The 16,117-nt window shown below is 39.0% G+C and overlaps 1 long non-coding RNA gene across 4 annotated transcripts in view; it reads right to left on the reverse strand.

Moving 5' to 3' along the window:
* Positions 1 to 618: 618 nt before the first annotated feature.
* The window catches only part of LOC119701648, a 116,170-nt gene continuing 100,671 nt past the window's right edge, over positions 619 to 16,117 (reverse strand). For 2 of the 4 annotated variants that reach the window (XR_005257126.1, XR_005257123.1), the window contains one exon: positions 14,386 to 16,022. This is a non-coding gene — a long non-coding RNA (uncharacterized LOC119701648). Of the gene's footprint in view, positions 4,478 to 10,908; positions 10,971 to 14,385; positions 16,023 to 16,117 lie in introns of those variants that run through there. The other 2 variants (XR_005257125.1, XR_005257124.1) reach the window with 2 other exon arrangements.

The following is a 16,117-nucleotide window of genomic DNA, read 5'->3' on the forward strand; positions in this document are numbered from 1 at the left end:
GTAATTTAATAACTCCAAGGTGATGTCGAATATAAATCTGCTAGAAAAATATGGAAGCCTGCAGTTTGTTTTTCATAAACAGATCTGATACAATTATTGGTAGCAGAGATGAAATTGAGCTAGAAGCTATGAATCCCTAGGCAAACCTCCTGAAAATTTAGCGTGTGTTTGGGAGTGAAGGTTTTGGTTGGACTTTCCCCTAACAGGCAGACAGAATTTGCTAAGTCTGAGTCCAATTCCATGTTTTTTTTTGTTTTCATTGTTATGATAGTCATGGCTACTGCTGCAAAATTAGGCCATTAAAAAAAAGGCAAGCAGCCATGCCAAATGGTTCCTATTTGAGCTAAACTCCTTGGGCTCAGCAATAGACAGAAAGGTACCTATTTAGGACATGTGTTTTCTGCTTATTTCTGCCCTTGACTTGTTTTGGATGATACAGAGAGTTGACAGATGAAATTTCCTTCCTAGGGAAAAAGGCTGATATTTTCCAAACTATTTTCATCCCAAATTGGCATTTTCAGAGACCAATATGTTTAGGAAAAAAAATCAGTTCAGAAATGTCAAAATATTTTTTTTTTTAAAAATCAAACCCAAATATTCCACATTTCCCAAACCGTTTTAAGTCTGCTCACACATGAACTGGAGTCATGCTGCCTTCCTAGGGAGTGGCAAGGGCATTATATGTATATTTATACCTACACAGTAAATATCTCATCAGATTTTGAGCTAATGGAAAGCTGCTCAGAAATTAAAATCAGGATGGGAGACTTGAACCTGTGCTAAATATGCCAAGAACTGGTCAGGATCTGTATCCTGGACCAGCACTGATAGATCCTCACGATGTGAAGATCCCAAAGCAACCTAGCTCAATTATCATGGCACAGAGCCCACAGAATCTTGAGTCTTCTTCTCAGCCAAACAGTGTAAAAATTCCCTGTGACTTTCATCTATTGCTGCAAAGCATCTATGGTTCCCAAGACAAAATCACAATCAAAAAGTCAGCAGCTTACCATAGACCTTACCATAGCCCTACTAATATAAGTTGCACCAGTACATGCAGAGCTAAAGAGTAGGAATTAAATGGTCTCTCAGGGTCTGTGGAAATGAGGGATGGTATTATTCAGAGGCAGGAGGGATAGCAGAAATACTCAGATCTTGTCTCCAGAAGAATTTATGGTATTTTCTACAGATTTCACACTTGTCCTTTAGTCTGAACTGTCCTTTTAGGAACATTAACTGTTATGTTTTGACTGAAACATGAAGAATGTTCTTTTCTTGCTCATTTCCCCACCTTTTAAAAGACATTGTGTAAGTGCAGTGTTCTCATAAGAGCATTTAAATGCAAGAGAAGTATAACTATGTTGTCTCGCAGACTTCATTAAATTGTGCTTAGAACTCATTTGCTTTGTTGACCCAAATGATGGAATCAATTCTTGCTGTAGGGATTCTTTATGTCCCAGAGCATTCATAATTCACTGAGTTCAGCCATCTACAAGTGTTTAATTACAGACTGCCTGCTTCATGTAAAAAAAATGTCTGCCAGCAGTCTTTTGGAATAGTAAGGTATGAACTTTTTAGATCTGCTCATGAGCACCAGCAGCAGAAATAGGGAAAATTACTTCCCCAGAGTTACTTGAATATATAAGTTTCTGGATCTTGGCATGACTAGGTATTTTATGCTGGAACTGTAATCAATTTTGCATTTAAATTTATTATTTTCCCTACTTTTACAGCCAGAAATGTATGGGCATTTAAGAATACAATATGAAAATTAAATTCACAAGACAGCATTGCCCAAGATGTGAGCTCAAACTTTGTCCAGAAAGAGAGCATCTAGGCTTTGAAAATACAGGTTATCAATATGCTACTATGTGGAGATGCATCTCACAATTCATAGGCTAAAACCATAAAAATGCCCTGCATTATTTCATCCCTGAACTGACTATTTTGAATATTTAAACTGACTAGAGGCTGGAGGTTTCTTAATATTCACTTTTCTAAACTGTTTTTTTTTCATCATAGATTTCTGTGCAAAACCTTGTCTTGCAGTAAAATGCTGAATTTCTCTGATGGAGTGCTTTTAAAGCTAAACCTGAAGATTTGGGTTGAAAACTTGAAAAAGACAGATTTTTATTTTTTTTTAAATTTGGAAATGCCATTATCTTGAGTCCTGGGATTTCTTGTATAATACCTTATTTCCCCTCTCTCTGTCTTTGAGACTCATGGCTGCAGCTGCTGTGCAAAGAAGTTTCCTTTGAATGTCCAAATGTCCATTTCTGAAGAAAAAATTCTGCTATTACTAACTGCTGAAGTTTGAGTCCCTGTATCAAGCCAGCATACCATATTGCAACCTCAGCCTCCTCTATGTGAGATGTCACTGCCTCACCCCAGCAAAGGACCATGTGTAATAATTTTCTGGCAGACATTAAGTAGACCAAAATATGTGAAGACCTACTCTGGAGAGTCATGTTGTCTCACTTCCGTCTGGAAGACAGAATACAAAATTGAATCCAGCAGAACTTAAAGAAAAAAGGCCAAATTGTTTCAGTACCTGACGACTAGGTGAGCAAGATTTTTGTACTGCAAATGGAAGCATAACTGGGAAGGTGAGGAGAAGGGTTTCCCAAAGCTACAAGGGCAAGAACAGTGAGCCTGAGTGGGGCACCACCAAGAAGGAGTCATTTCCACCATCTCTCCATTTCAGCACATCAACATGGGAACTTTTGCATTTTGGGCTCCCAGATCCTGCTCCTCACTGACCACATGAGGGCCGATGTCATGCCTGCGAGGGGTGTTGGCAATGAGGCCAAATGTCCAGGAGCCCAGAGGCAGCGGGAGCACTGGGGAAGGCCCTGCTTCGCTGCTGTGGGGGTGCCCCAGGGGAAGGGACAGCCCTGGCTCTCCCTGCATTCCCCCTTCACTCTCTTCCAGCAGTTGGGCTCCCATGATAGGCCAAGCTGGACCAAAATCTTTGGGCAGCAGTGATCAGCCACAGGGCTGTGGGTGGCATGTGCTGGGGGCACCGGGTTGAGGGAGACATGTCCCTTCCATGGCCCCTGGCAGAAATGCAGGAAAGTTCTCATAGCGAGCAGGGAGTTATGCAGTTCCACACCTAAGCCCTGAGCCAAAAGGGTGGAAGTGGCATTTTCAGGTTCTCACCAGCCAACCAGCTGGAAGGCCAAGGGTCATCTGTGAGAGAGGCCGAGGGTGAGACATTCTCCTCTGGCAGCCCCAACGTGGGCCCGGATTGCTCCTCTCTAGGCCCTGGCTGTGCTCCAAGCTACCTTGAGGTACACAAGTCCTTGAAGCCTGAGCTCATTTGTTGTCGTTTCCACTTCTGGGAAAAAAGGTCATAAGAAGAGATCATTAAATGTGCAGTGCTCATACAGCATGGCCTCTAACACAACAGGCGTGTTGCAGTGTTATCATATCCAGGAAAACAGCAGCAGGCTACATAGCTTCAAAATACCACCCAGAAACTCTTGTTTGGAAAAGACAACTCATAGCATCAAAGCCTAAGTATATTTGCCAAACCATACTTTACCCTACTGCCAGGACACCAAATTTATCCCCTTAAACAACAGCCCACTAAGTAACAAGGTGACAGCTTCTGCAAACTGGCCTGGATTTGCTTCATAGCGGTCAGGAATACAAAAAAAGCCCTACACATATTAATGCTTGGTGAGAAAGTGGGGGGTGTTCCATATGAAATCAGCCTGGGGATAATTTGTTAGTTAGCAAGCCTCAAAGAAAGAATACAACAAAACCAATATAATGGATAGTTGTAAGGTCAAAGGAAATTAATGAAAATTTAAAAGGTTTAGATTAATACTTTCAGAACAAAAATAAATGAGACATAAATGTCTAATAGAAATCTCATTGAGGAAAAAAGTTACAAAGTAAGGCATATACTCTTATTTTAAAAAACCAAAGTGAATGCCCTGGTTTCTATCTTGCTTCTTCAGACTGTCCTCATCTGCAGTCTTTTATATGGCATGGTATGTAGAAGAACTTCCTTCAGTATCTGCAAAGAGCGAAAGGGAGGGAGTAGCTCTTCCCTAACTGTTCCCCTGAGCCAGTCACAAAGCAAAGTCATCTCTTCACTTCTGAAAGCCCTGCAATAACACACTCTGCATAGCAAAACACAGCTCTCCAAGCCACAGCCTGGCCCATCAAACTTCTGACATGGCATGCATCCAAGTCAGCTCTAGTCATAATTGTAATCATGGTATCTACTGACACTCTGACTGTGTGCATGGCTGTGTGTATGCACAGGTCCTGATCTGAAGACTGTGATATGCCTGCCATAGCCCTACAACCAATGTGTGCATTGTGTTTGCCAGGAACTCTTGGTGGGAAACAGAGGGACAGGTCATGGAAGCAGTTTGCTTTTGTAATGTTGTTTTGCTTCTTTTATTTCTTCCCAGAAATGTATTTTGTACTCTGCATGCATCTTTCAGTACTCGTCCTTGGACTTCTGAAAGCAAAAATCGAGAATGTCAAAACTTGATTAGGGGTTTAAACAAACAAACAAACCAAAAAACCCAACCAACCACAAACTGTATGCAAAATAGATACTTCAAATATATGTAGCAGATACATGTTTTATACACACACATCAGTATGTGCAGATATGCCTCATATGAAAATATACATGTTCACATGAAGACAAGGCATTTAAAATGTGCATACACACAGGCAAAAATCCTCCAAACCACACCAATCCTCCAAATCCTTGGTCAGAGAGGGAGTTGATTGGTTCTGCCTTTTAATATTTTACCATCTGAACTCGGGGGATAATAGTAAGCATATCTAATTTTGGAATTTATTCATCTAAGACTTTCTTACAAGTACTTTGACTCTTGATATCCATTGGGGAGTGCTTGTCCATATAAACTTCTAGGAATTACATACATGTGAACTTGCACATGGAACTAATCTCTTCTAGGTATAATTTAAAGTGTTCTTAGTGATCAGCAGGTCCTAAAGCAGAACTCACTGGTTTTTTTCCCTTTGACTTCCTTTACTCTGATAGATCTTAACTACTGTGTTTAGCATCTGATAACCTGAAAGGGCATTGCTTAGCATATAGCTGAAATTGTGTTATTTGTGCTTTGATGGCTATTACTGATTCTCGTATGGGAACAAAACATTCTGTGCAGAGAACTCATAAATTTATGCCCCTTTTATTGATAACCTGTTCATTTGCAGGACATAGGATTCAGATTTATGAGAACCAGGAAAGAGAGGGTTGTTGATGTTACTCCTATTCCTAGCCAGAAATGAGAGTGCCTGCAGATTTAATGGTGCTAACCAACCAAAAAAATTTTTTTCCATAATAGTTCTATATCTGTTCTTCAGAATTTTAAATAATTTTCAGCTCATAAGCACATAGACTTTAAGGAGACATCATGCTACAACTTTCTGAGTCTGGAAAGACTTACAAATGCCTAATCACAGTTTTGTATATTCAATGACACAGAAAAGTCCAAATTTAAAGTGTAGCAGTTGAAATGCTACTATATACATATAACCAGTTATAACTGGTCTCAGCAGTTATATGGCAAAGAAATAATAAGGTGCTGCACTGGTTGCAAGGACACCCACAACTGGCACAGCATTAACACTCTAACATTCTGCACCCACACTAGTAGGCAAGGTTTGGGCAAGATCCACTCCCAGTAGGCTGGGAGTGGATAAGCAGGACAGCTGACCCATACTGACCAAAGGGACATTCCATACTAGATTAAATCTGCTTGAATATAAAAGAAAGGAGGAAACATGGCCATACATTTTGTACAATATTTGTCTTCCATTGTAACCACTACTTCCTTGGAAGTGACTGGCTATTGCTGGTGGAAAGTAGACAACAAAATATTTTGGCTTTCCTCTTTGCTTGTGCATGGGCAACTTTTGCTTTTGCTTTATTAAACTGCCTTTTTCTTGATCCACAAGTTTTTTTCCATTTTATTTTCTTCCCCTCCCTAGCCTGTTGAGGAGGGGAGTGATAGAGTGACGTGGTAGGCAACTGGTGTCCAGCCAAGGTCAATCCACCACACATGAACATGGATAAGTTCCACACAGCATCCTTAGTGCTGTGTATAACATTATTTGTTAAAATATGCCATGGTACTGACAACTTCCTGGAAACCTTAGCAATGCAGAGGTTTGAAAGCAATGGAATGACCTGTAGTTCATAAACAACACAGGCTGAATAAGCTGCTTCTAAAGGCATCAGAAACTCTTGCTCATAGATTTATCCTTCAGTTCTAAAACAACAGTGCTAAAAAGTGGCATGACTAAAAAGGCACTGCAGCAATAAAAATTCCAGTTTGACTCTAGGGATAGCTTCAGAGACATTGTGGTTAGAATTTTCTCCATTATTTGCAAGTTGCCAAAGAGGAATGTTCTTTATTCTGGATTGACTTTGGGAAACCTATTAAGACTTCTAATTGCATTCAAAAATACACTTATGTTTTGAAACCTAGTCTGCAGGAAGTTTAACCTTCATTAAGGTCTCTGAGTGTGGCAGAGACTTATGTATTAGGAGTACATGTATAATACTTATGTATTATGTACTCTGCCCAGTAAGAGTCCAAGGAATAATGACAATTTAGGGAAGGAACAGAGGAGAGAAGGGAAGAGGGAAACACAAGTTATGAGCTGCTTTGGTCTTCATACTCAGGAAGTCCTCACCAACTTCCATTGCCTCATCTCATGTCTTCTATTAGAAGGACTTTATAAATTACAGGAATAAGTCACCCATTGCAAATAACTTCACAACAGAGAGCAACCAAATGGGACAGAAACAGGATAGGAAACTCCCTTCTCCTACTGCAGATAGTTCTGAGCTGCTCGCATTTTTTCCTCTCGGGTAAGGATGAAAGTTAAAAATCTCAATAATTTCCACAAATTGAAAATCCAAAAAATGTGTGAGCTGAGTGCAGATAGAACACTTCATTTCAATAATTTCATTACATCTTATTTCCATGCTTATCTCTCTTTATTTTGTATATAAATTTGCTTATATTTTAAATACTTTACTTTTGTAAAAACTTCCATCTTGAATGAAACAAAAGCTTTCTCATTCAAGAGGTTGAAACAGGGATATTTTTAATTTTTCTCATACAAATTAATAATTAAAGGACAAAGGGAAATGTAGGGATCCTTTTCTTAGCCATTAGTCTGACTCATAACTCAAGTCTATAACAAATGTTCTGTATTTTGGTGTGGTTACTAACTCTTTTTCCTATCTGGTTGACTGCAGCAGCATTTGGATCAGGCCTAGAAAGATGGCTCTCTTAACTAAGCCAACACCAGAAGCAGGCTTCACTCATGTACTGATAAGTCAATGGAACATCAAGGAGAAATATTCCTTTTTTTTTAGCCAAGAACAGTGGAGCTGATCACAAATAGAGTGTATCCTTTGGCAATAGAAATTTTCCTCTGGTCAATTCCATGATTAAGCCAAAGCCACTGCTTTGTTCCTCCACCTGTCTCAGTGAGTCAGAAATGGTTTCCTCTTGTTTTGCCTCCAAATGGGATGCCAATGCCCTGCATGGACTGAAGAGGCACAGGTGGTGCGCCCACATTTGTGAATTGCTTAGCCTTTGCAATGTTGGCAGTCTGTCTGAGCTCTGGCAAGCTTTTTTACTAAATGAGATAGCAAATAGAGGGTAAAATCCACTTTTCATGCTGCTCATAGTTTTTTTACTCCAAAAATAAGGAGTTTGAAAAATTTCATCAACATAATCTGTAATTGGTTTAGAACTGTGACTAACTAAAATTCTAAGTTTTGTTCCTTAACAGAAGTACTGAAATGTTTGAGTTTAATTCCATGGAATTCTAAAAGTTGGAGATGAGATATATATATATGCAAGCCAAATTTTCACATTCAATTTTTATTGTACTGCTACACTAATGACTTCACAAGCATAGATCACTTTGAACTTTTATGCTGCTGCAATGGAGATTTCTTTCATTTACTGCGTACATTTTAGCGTATCTCATAACTGCATTTCACATCAAATTCTCTCTATTAAAGTACATAATTTATGGCTTTTGCCAAATGTTCTTCCAAAGCCAATATGAGTATGAACAACATGAAGAGGTGCCACCTATACAAGTGTCATGCCAGCCCAGGCAGTGTGCTTCCCACCTAATTATGGTGGGGAAGAATCTATATGACTCAGAAGCAGGAAAAGGAAAATAAGCACCAGATCTCTGGACCGAGTAGTCAGCTTGCCAGGGAGGAGAGCTGTCAGAATCAGTGACTTCTCCTCTGCCTTATTCAATGGATTGTAGATCTGTGATTTCTGTCCCTATGGCATCCATCTCTTCCAGATAAACAGAGTTCTGTACCTGGTTATCATTGTTTCTGTAACAGACACAGATTCAGACACTTTGAGGCATGGTGTTGCTAACACAGCTGTAAGAACATCAGTAAACAAATCAACCCCCAAACTCAGAAGAGTATGCATGTGCCCACTGTGTACGTGCATAAACTTCAGACTGATTAGTCTCATGCCATACTGATGAGCAATATATTCTGGCTGTCCTTTTCCCATGCAGGCTTAGCATAGCTGATTTGTGTACTCAGCACTGAAACCTACACTTTTCCCAGGACCCATCAGGTCAGATTGCCCATAACCTATTGCTGCTTTGATGGCTCTCATCCTGCTTTCAATTGATGTGGCAGTGCGTGAACGCATATGACCAAAAGCTTGATATAAAATTCATTTGTCTAAACACCACCTATTTATGTTTGATGGCCTGAACAATTATTAATCCTGATTGGAAATATAAGTCATTGTGTCTGCAGTATCCTGTCACAGCATCCCTGTTAGTTCCCCTGAGGCCAAATTCTCTGACAATGCACATAGTGTCCGGTTCTTTCTGCACACAGTATCGTGCCCTAGCTGAAATCCCAGGGAGGAAACCTCTTTTTCTGTATGCTCACTAGTGTGGATGATCCCCAGGAATTTTCCTGGTCTGCCAGTGTATATCCAATAAGACAGGAGACAGAGCCTACAACACTGTGTGCAATAATTTTCCACACTCTTAAAAATGTTCAAAATTGCCTTGGCACATGCACACCTCATCTATGGTGGGATACAACCGGTATCCTTCCTGCTATAGCACGAGCTCTCACACTAGTCCTGCATCTGGGTGGAGCCCTGAAGGAACTGGAGCTTCCTGTAACCTATAAAAGGAGTGGAAAGCTCCAGAGCAGCAGCATGCCTGCTTTCTGTGTTAAAGTGATACATTTCTCCTCGCTTCCTTCTTTTCACTGCAAAAGCAGTAAGTTTTTTTCTCTCCCTTAGAGAAGACTCTGCTCCACCACTCCCAATGGAATTCCGAGTTCTAGGTTGTCAGATGACCTACTCTGCCTAGCAAACAGTCACATACAAAACCCAGAACAGCAGGCACCAGCCACCCTGTTGCATTGATGGCTGGCACCACACACCTTCACCCAGTACTATTTTGTCAGCAGTAATTCTACACAGCCACCATGAGCCAGCCCGTGCACAGCACAGTGAAATACAGTGGTGGGCCTGGACCAGCCGCTACCAGTTACTGCTGTGGTAGAGCCTGTCCCTGCTAGGCTCCCAGAGCTCCATGGCCCCAAAGCTCCTCTCTCTCCCTGTGCTGCCCATCCACAATACTGTGATGTGGTAGGGGAGCCCCATGGGTAATAACCCCCCCAAAATCCCAAAGATATGTCTCTTTCCGAGGCCAGGAAATGGCTAACAAAACCAGGGGAAGCAGTTTGGATGCACATAGCTCAGCTGTTGTGGAAAAGTGTGGTTTGGTTTCTGTTGACAAATATCCCAGGACTGTTGAGCATTTCCTTGATATGATATGGTGGGAGGCTTCTAGGCAGCCATGGACCTGCAAATGTTGGTCTGCAGAAACTGGCACTAAGAGTTTTGCTTTTTGCACACAAATGAGGAGAGCAAAGCACTTCACCTGTCGCAACATTTTTTGTATGATTTTTACAAGAAGTATGTGTCTGGTTTTGACTTATGTTTTGCCTCCCAGCACAGTGCACTGTGGAGGATCTCAGCTCCCACATCCTCACACAAGCACGCACACTACAGGGCTCTCCTCCCAGATTTCCAGCAGGCTGAACTGTGCCACACCACATTGCTGATCTCCAGGATTCTGGACCAAGTTCCTCGCAGCATCCAGGGAGAGAGCATGCTGAGTGGCAAGGCATGGCAAGTCAAGTCAGGCAGAGCTGCTACTAGAAATCTCTTGCTACGTGAATGGGAGGGAGAAGAACAGGAGAGAAGTGCAGAGCAGATACTGTCCAAAGGCACATCAGCCAGAATGAAGCATAGACAACATTAGATAAATTCAGAGACAGCTTATGGATCTGCAAGGTAAATTAAAACAGGGTATTTCTCAATTCTCTATGGATCTTACTGGGGTAATTGTCAGAAACCCTCCACCAGAGGACTGCAGTAATGTGTAACAGAATTACTGCTTTTGATGTCCAATCTGGAAGAAGTCCATCATCTCAAATACATCATTGTATCTTCATTGTGACTTCTGCAAAGTATTGAGCTTTCCATTGGATGACAACTTTTCCCTGCATATATTGATCCTAAGTCTAGGGGCAGGGAGTTGTTTTAAGTAGGTTTGTTTGTTTGTTTGTTTGTTTGTTTGTTTGGGTTTTTGTTTGTTTGGTTGTTTTTGGTTTTTTGGCTGTTGTTTTATGGGTTTTTTAATTCTGACTTAATTAGAAACCCACTGGAAGACTATAAGTAATACTTTAGGCCTGAAAATCGGCACAGACGAAATGAAGGAGCATTGTACCTCTGGGTATATATTTCTATATTTCCTCTAACAGTGACACAGAACTGAGAACATGGGAGGTTAGTTGCATGGCAAAAAGAAATGTACCATCAGTTGGTTATCTTTCTTTTCATATGCATTCTACTGCAATGGTACTTTTCCTCTTCTTCCTGTGAATCAATAAAAGGATCTTCTGTAAAGAAGAATAATAATCTTCTGTAAAGAATATGGGTATGGAAAATCCAGAAAATCCCTTAGTCAAAGTTTTAACTAAATTTCCCTCAGGTCAGAATGGAAATGCCTACAGATTTTCTGTTCTTTTTTCCATATGTATCATACACTCATTTGCTAATTTTGCTTACATTTCCTCTGCAAAAAAATTAAAACAATTAAGTAAATTCCTAAAAGACAGTAATGAATCAATCAGAAACACCACAAAAATGTTTTTGGCTCTCCCAGCTTTTTAGGCTTAGTGTTAAAAAAAGTGGTAAAATATCCAGAATATTCTGGATATCCTATCCTGTGAAAATTGTTAGTAGTAGTGATAACTGCACACTACATAAAATAGGACAATTTTCAGATCAATTTGTAGAGAGGTTGAAGATTGCCTTTGGTTTTTTTAGTTTTGTGATTTCTTTGGAAGTTTTGGTGTTTGGGTTTTTTCTTTGATTTTGTTTTTCCCATTTATGAAACAAAATATTCTGCTTGGTGAACTGGTTTGATGATGGAATTGCTCCTGAAAGTTATTTGTCAGTGAAAGGAGTAATGAGAACATAATAGCTAATCCCTGAAAAGTTCAGCTGGATTAAAAACAATTTGAATGCTTTTTTGGAAAAAAAAAAAAAAAAAAAAGCTCTTTGCAGATGGTCTTCATTAGAAACACTAGAAGAGTTATTTCACAGCTCTAATAGAATGTCTAGTCAATATCCCCTAGGCCTTAATATTTTCAGTTTCAGAGATTAACAGTCTCGTTGAAGTCATCTGCTTGCATTTAAGAAATATACTCACCATACACACACACACACACATATATATACACACATATATACACATACCTATTATCCCTTTAATTCAAGCAGATAACTATGTATATTAATATATCAGATATATTTATATTGCAAGAAAAATAATCAAGAGAAGCCTACTGCTTCAGATTAATTTTTTCTTTTTAATCTGAAACAAAAGCTAAGAAAGTTAGCAATTTATTTTGTATTATACTGTCAGTGTCAGTTACATATTACCATTGCAAAACCAATTTCCTGCTATGGAGTAAAACGGATGCACCCTGGAGAACACATCAGCCTCCATGTCACCCTGCTGCCTTGACTTTAGCTATGGTACCACACACAGGCAGATAGCTAGATATACAGTTATCCAACCTGCATATATTATCTGATTGGCATGTTCACTTGCTCCTTGACTGCCATAAATGAGTGGCTGTGCAGGTGCCACTAGCACATGCATCTTTTTCTGAATGCACCATTGTAGGAGTAGCTGAAAAGCTGTTTGTACTGCACAGTCAGAAAGTTGGCAGCAGGACTGGGTGAAAAATGGCAAGTATGTTTAAAAAAAAAAAGTCAAAAACTTAATGTTTACTCTACATTTTTTAATCAACTATTTTCCAGGCTTTGATTTTACAATTATTGCATTTTCTTCTTCTTACCTTTCTTCCTCCGACCCCCTTTTTTTCCCCACTTTTTTCATTTTATGCCCTTTGTTTTTATGACCAAGTAGAAGAGAATGACAATAAACAGAATGAATGAGAGGGAGGAGGAAACAATACCTATGAAACTGTAACACTTTTAGTAAGTTAGTTTAATAGAGATGTCTTTGTTTACCTGTCTTGAGATAATAAATGTTCCAGTAGGTGAAGCTCAATTTGATAGAAAATTTTGGATAGCTCAGCTTGTTTAGCTGGTTATAGATTTTGACCCTATCCATTTTCTCTCTTAAAAATAGTACTATTGTACCTTTTTAGACAACACTGTAAGAAATTACTACCTCCTTTTGTTTCATGTGTTGGGTGTTTGCAATTTGTGACCTGAATCAGCAGATATATATGTTTCATGCATATGTATAACACTTTTGAAAAATTGGCAAGAATGATCTTTGAGCTTGAAAGGAAAAGAAATAAAAATTTTGTGTTTACAAATCATGGCTTAAGCTGTTTCTCCATCTCAAGATTCATGTGTTTGCTTTCCATTTCAGCAGCTGCTGGAAGCACTCTTCAATAGGAACCAAGTAAATCTATACCACCTGTCTGTCTGAATTGGAGGCCAAATCATTCTGTTATTCTATCTCAACATTTAAGAAGTAATAAAGCATCTCAACCTCAATTTTTATGCCATGAAGAAAACAAACCAGAAGGGGAATAATAAGACCTTTGTTAGGCAATCTACAGGCATGTGACTTGGAATTACAGTAAAATCTTCATCATTGATCCAAAAATTCTTTGCAATTCTGAAGCACAGTGTCTTCCTCTTCAAATTTGGTAAATGCTGATATGTTCTAGCTTGAATTTAATGCTGACCTATATTTATTTTACTACAAGCTACATTTTTAGGTCTTTTGATATTTAGCTTCTCCCCCAGTTATGTCTCATGGCAAGGTGGCTTTGAAGATACTCACAGAGTAGAGTTTGTGAGTATAGAAACAGTTATTTGAGAAAACCATCAGGATTCTTCCAGAAGCACATGGCATGTTTATCCCTATAGACTTGAAAGTTATTCTGCTCTAAACTCTGCAGGTCTCCCACACAATGTTCATAAATAAAAGCAAACTTTGAATCCCTGCCTTTAGTCCTAAATCCCAAGGTAAGGATTGACTGGAATATACTGGAACAGATCTTTAGGTTTGGACGAAATGCTAGTCTTAGATCATTGCCATGCCTTTCAAGCACTCAAAAAACCCTACTGTAATATGTTATTTTGGTACTGGGCCATGCAAACCTTGCCCAAATTTTGAGTGCAGGAGCTGTCAGCAAAGAGCTGTATAGTTGTAGGCAGGAGGTACTTCAGTGCACTTCAAATGAAACTTGTCCCCGCATTTCACTTCAAATCAGCTGATTAGGAAAAATGCATTATTGTGCCAAGATGAAAACAGATAAGCCAAACTAATATTTTTTTTCCAGTGAGAGTTTCATACAATCTATTAAATAGAGAATCCAGAGCAGTAATCAACACAAGCAGGGGGGTGTTAATGGAGATATGGTAAAGCAGTGTATGACAGCCAAGGGACAGAGTGCACTTCTTACTCACTCTCTCCAGCCATGAAATCAGTAACTCAGATCATTTGTCTTAGTCATCTATTATTACTTTGGGGTGAATCAGTGAACGGACGTTTAAGGACATCCCAAGCAGATTTGTTCATTTAACAGGGAAAAAAAAAAAACAAAACAAAAATAACAACTGTTTTATTTGAAAGCCAGGACCAAGTGAGATTTAGTTTAGCTAAAGTAATATTTGACATTTGTTCAAGTTGGGCAGGAGTTCAGCCAGAAGTTATCATATGATTGGGTTTTGGGGTTTCTAGTTTTTTGGAAGTCTGTGTGAAATGATCTAGTAGTGGTCTGAGTCCAAATTCCAAAACCCCACAATTTGCAACATTGTTAACGGTTTCTAAATAGAAGGAAAGACATACAACCCCTAGTCTGCTCCAGGTCTGCTGTGCACATTTGAAATAAGGAGACTGGGGATGTGAAATGACATCATTACCTTTGCTCTCCTGACAATCCCTCATAAGGAAAAAAGTCTCTGAGAAAAAAAAGAAAATAACTACTAACCACACTAACTTCTCGGTTGAGGTGTCTGTCCTTATCCTATGGATCTCAGCAAGCCCCTTTTGGCATTGTCACATTTTTGTTGAGCCTGGCTAAGAGTCAGCAGGATCTGCACAGTGAAGATGAAACAACTTACTATGTCTTCTTTTAGAGTCATTTGAAAAGCATGTACCCTAAAGTTTCTTCAAAGTTGACCTTTCATTCATTTGCCTTTTAGGATGTATAAAATTAAATATATTAACAAATACAGAGGTTAAGAAGAAAATACAATGAAAAACACTGTGGTATTTAAATTATATGAAGTTTTCCACTTTTAAGGAAAGTTTTTTTATGTCTATCACTCTAGCCTTCCCTGCAACCAATGAAACACATTTAGTCTGCATTAAAACGAAATATCCTATGAAACAGTTTTAATGGTAAAGGGAATAGTTCAAAGTCAAGGAAAAGCTTTCACTAATCTCTTACATACAATCACATCTTTAACTATATTATTTGCCTATTCCTGGCAGAGTTTTTCAGAAAGTATTTCTTAGAGGACTGTAATTAAGAAGGTAATTTTCTCAGCAGTATTGTTGTTGGCCTCCTCAGTAAACAAGTGATATTTCTAAGAGTACATCATGACGATTCAGCAGTTAAAAATATTTGCAAACCAAACCCCCCTAGTCTAAAAAGTAATGCAAAGTGCATGAAGACATGGGCTATTTTCTTTGTGAACACCAGTAATAACATAGCAATAAAGATTATATACCATTTACCCATTTGTTTGTTGCATTGTTTCATCTCTCTTCCACTGCCTTCTTCTACATCTCTCCACTACCTTTCCAAATGAAAGTTTAGGCTAAAAAATTATGCTTGTCATTCAGGGTTTCAATTGAAAATGAAATTTCAAACTTCAGATTATGGTTTCAACTTCAGATAAATGTGTGGAGTGCCATTAAAACAAGTGTTCAAGTTAAGAATAATGTTCTGTATATGTTTAGTTATATTTGCTCAACCTTTGGAGTAGATAAGAGTATCTTTTATCCTGAATGAGCTTTACCAAATCACACATAACCAGATACTGAAATGAAGAAAAACTTAAAGTTATTTTTCCTATGCAGTTTCATTTGATTTTTTCCTCATTTTTGTACTGTACTGAAAACAACAGATTGGACTGCAAAGGTTTTTGGTTGTATTTTATGTCTGTTCTATTGTGACAAGCTGTGAAGGCTATGTGGCTGCAGCCTATTTTTGATTCACATCAGTTAAACAGGAGAAGAATCAGGTCTATGGAGTCCTGCAAGGATTGCAGAGATATGTGGTTTCCTGGCATTGATCACAACTGTTGGATAATGGCTCCCCTCAGAGGTAGTATAGGAAGCATGCGCCAGTCCAGTAGGTCTTGCTACTTGATGTCAGGAGGAAAGAGGTTGTGCATTATATGCGAGTTTTTGCAAACTCCATCCTACAATGAAATAGAGTTTGTCAGTTTAGTTATTTTCTTTTGTGGGAAATTACTATGGCTAATGGATACAATATGTTACAATTAACAATGGAAGT

This window comes from Motacilla alba, chromosome 5, assembly GCF_015832195.1.
Source record: "Motacilla alba alba isolate MOTALB_02 chromosome 5, Motacilla_alba_V1.0_pri, whole genome shotgun sequence".
Classification (NCBI taxonomy): Eukaryota; Metazoa; Chordata; class Aves; order Passeriformes; family Motacillidae; genus Motacilla; species Motacilla alba.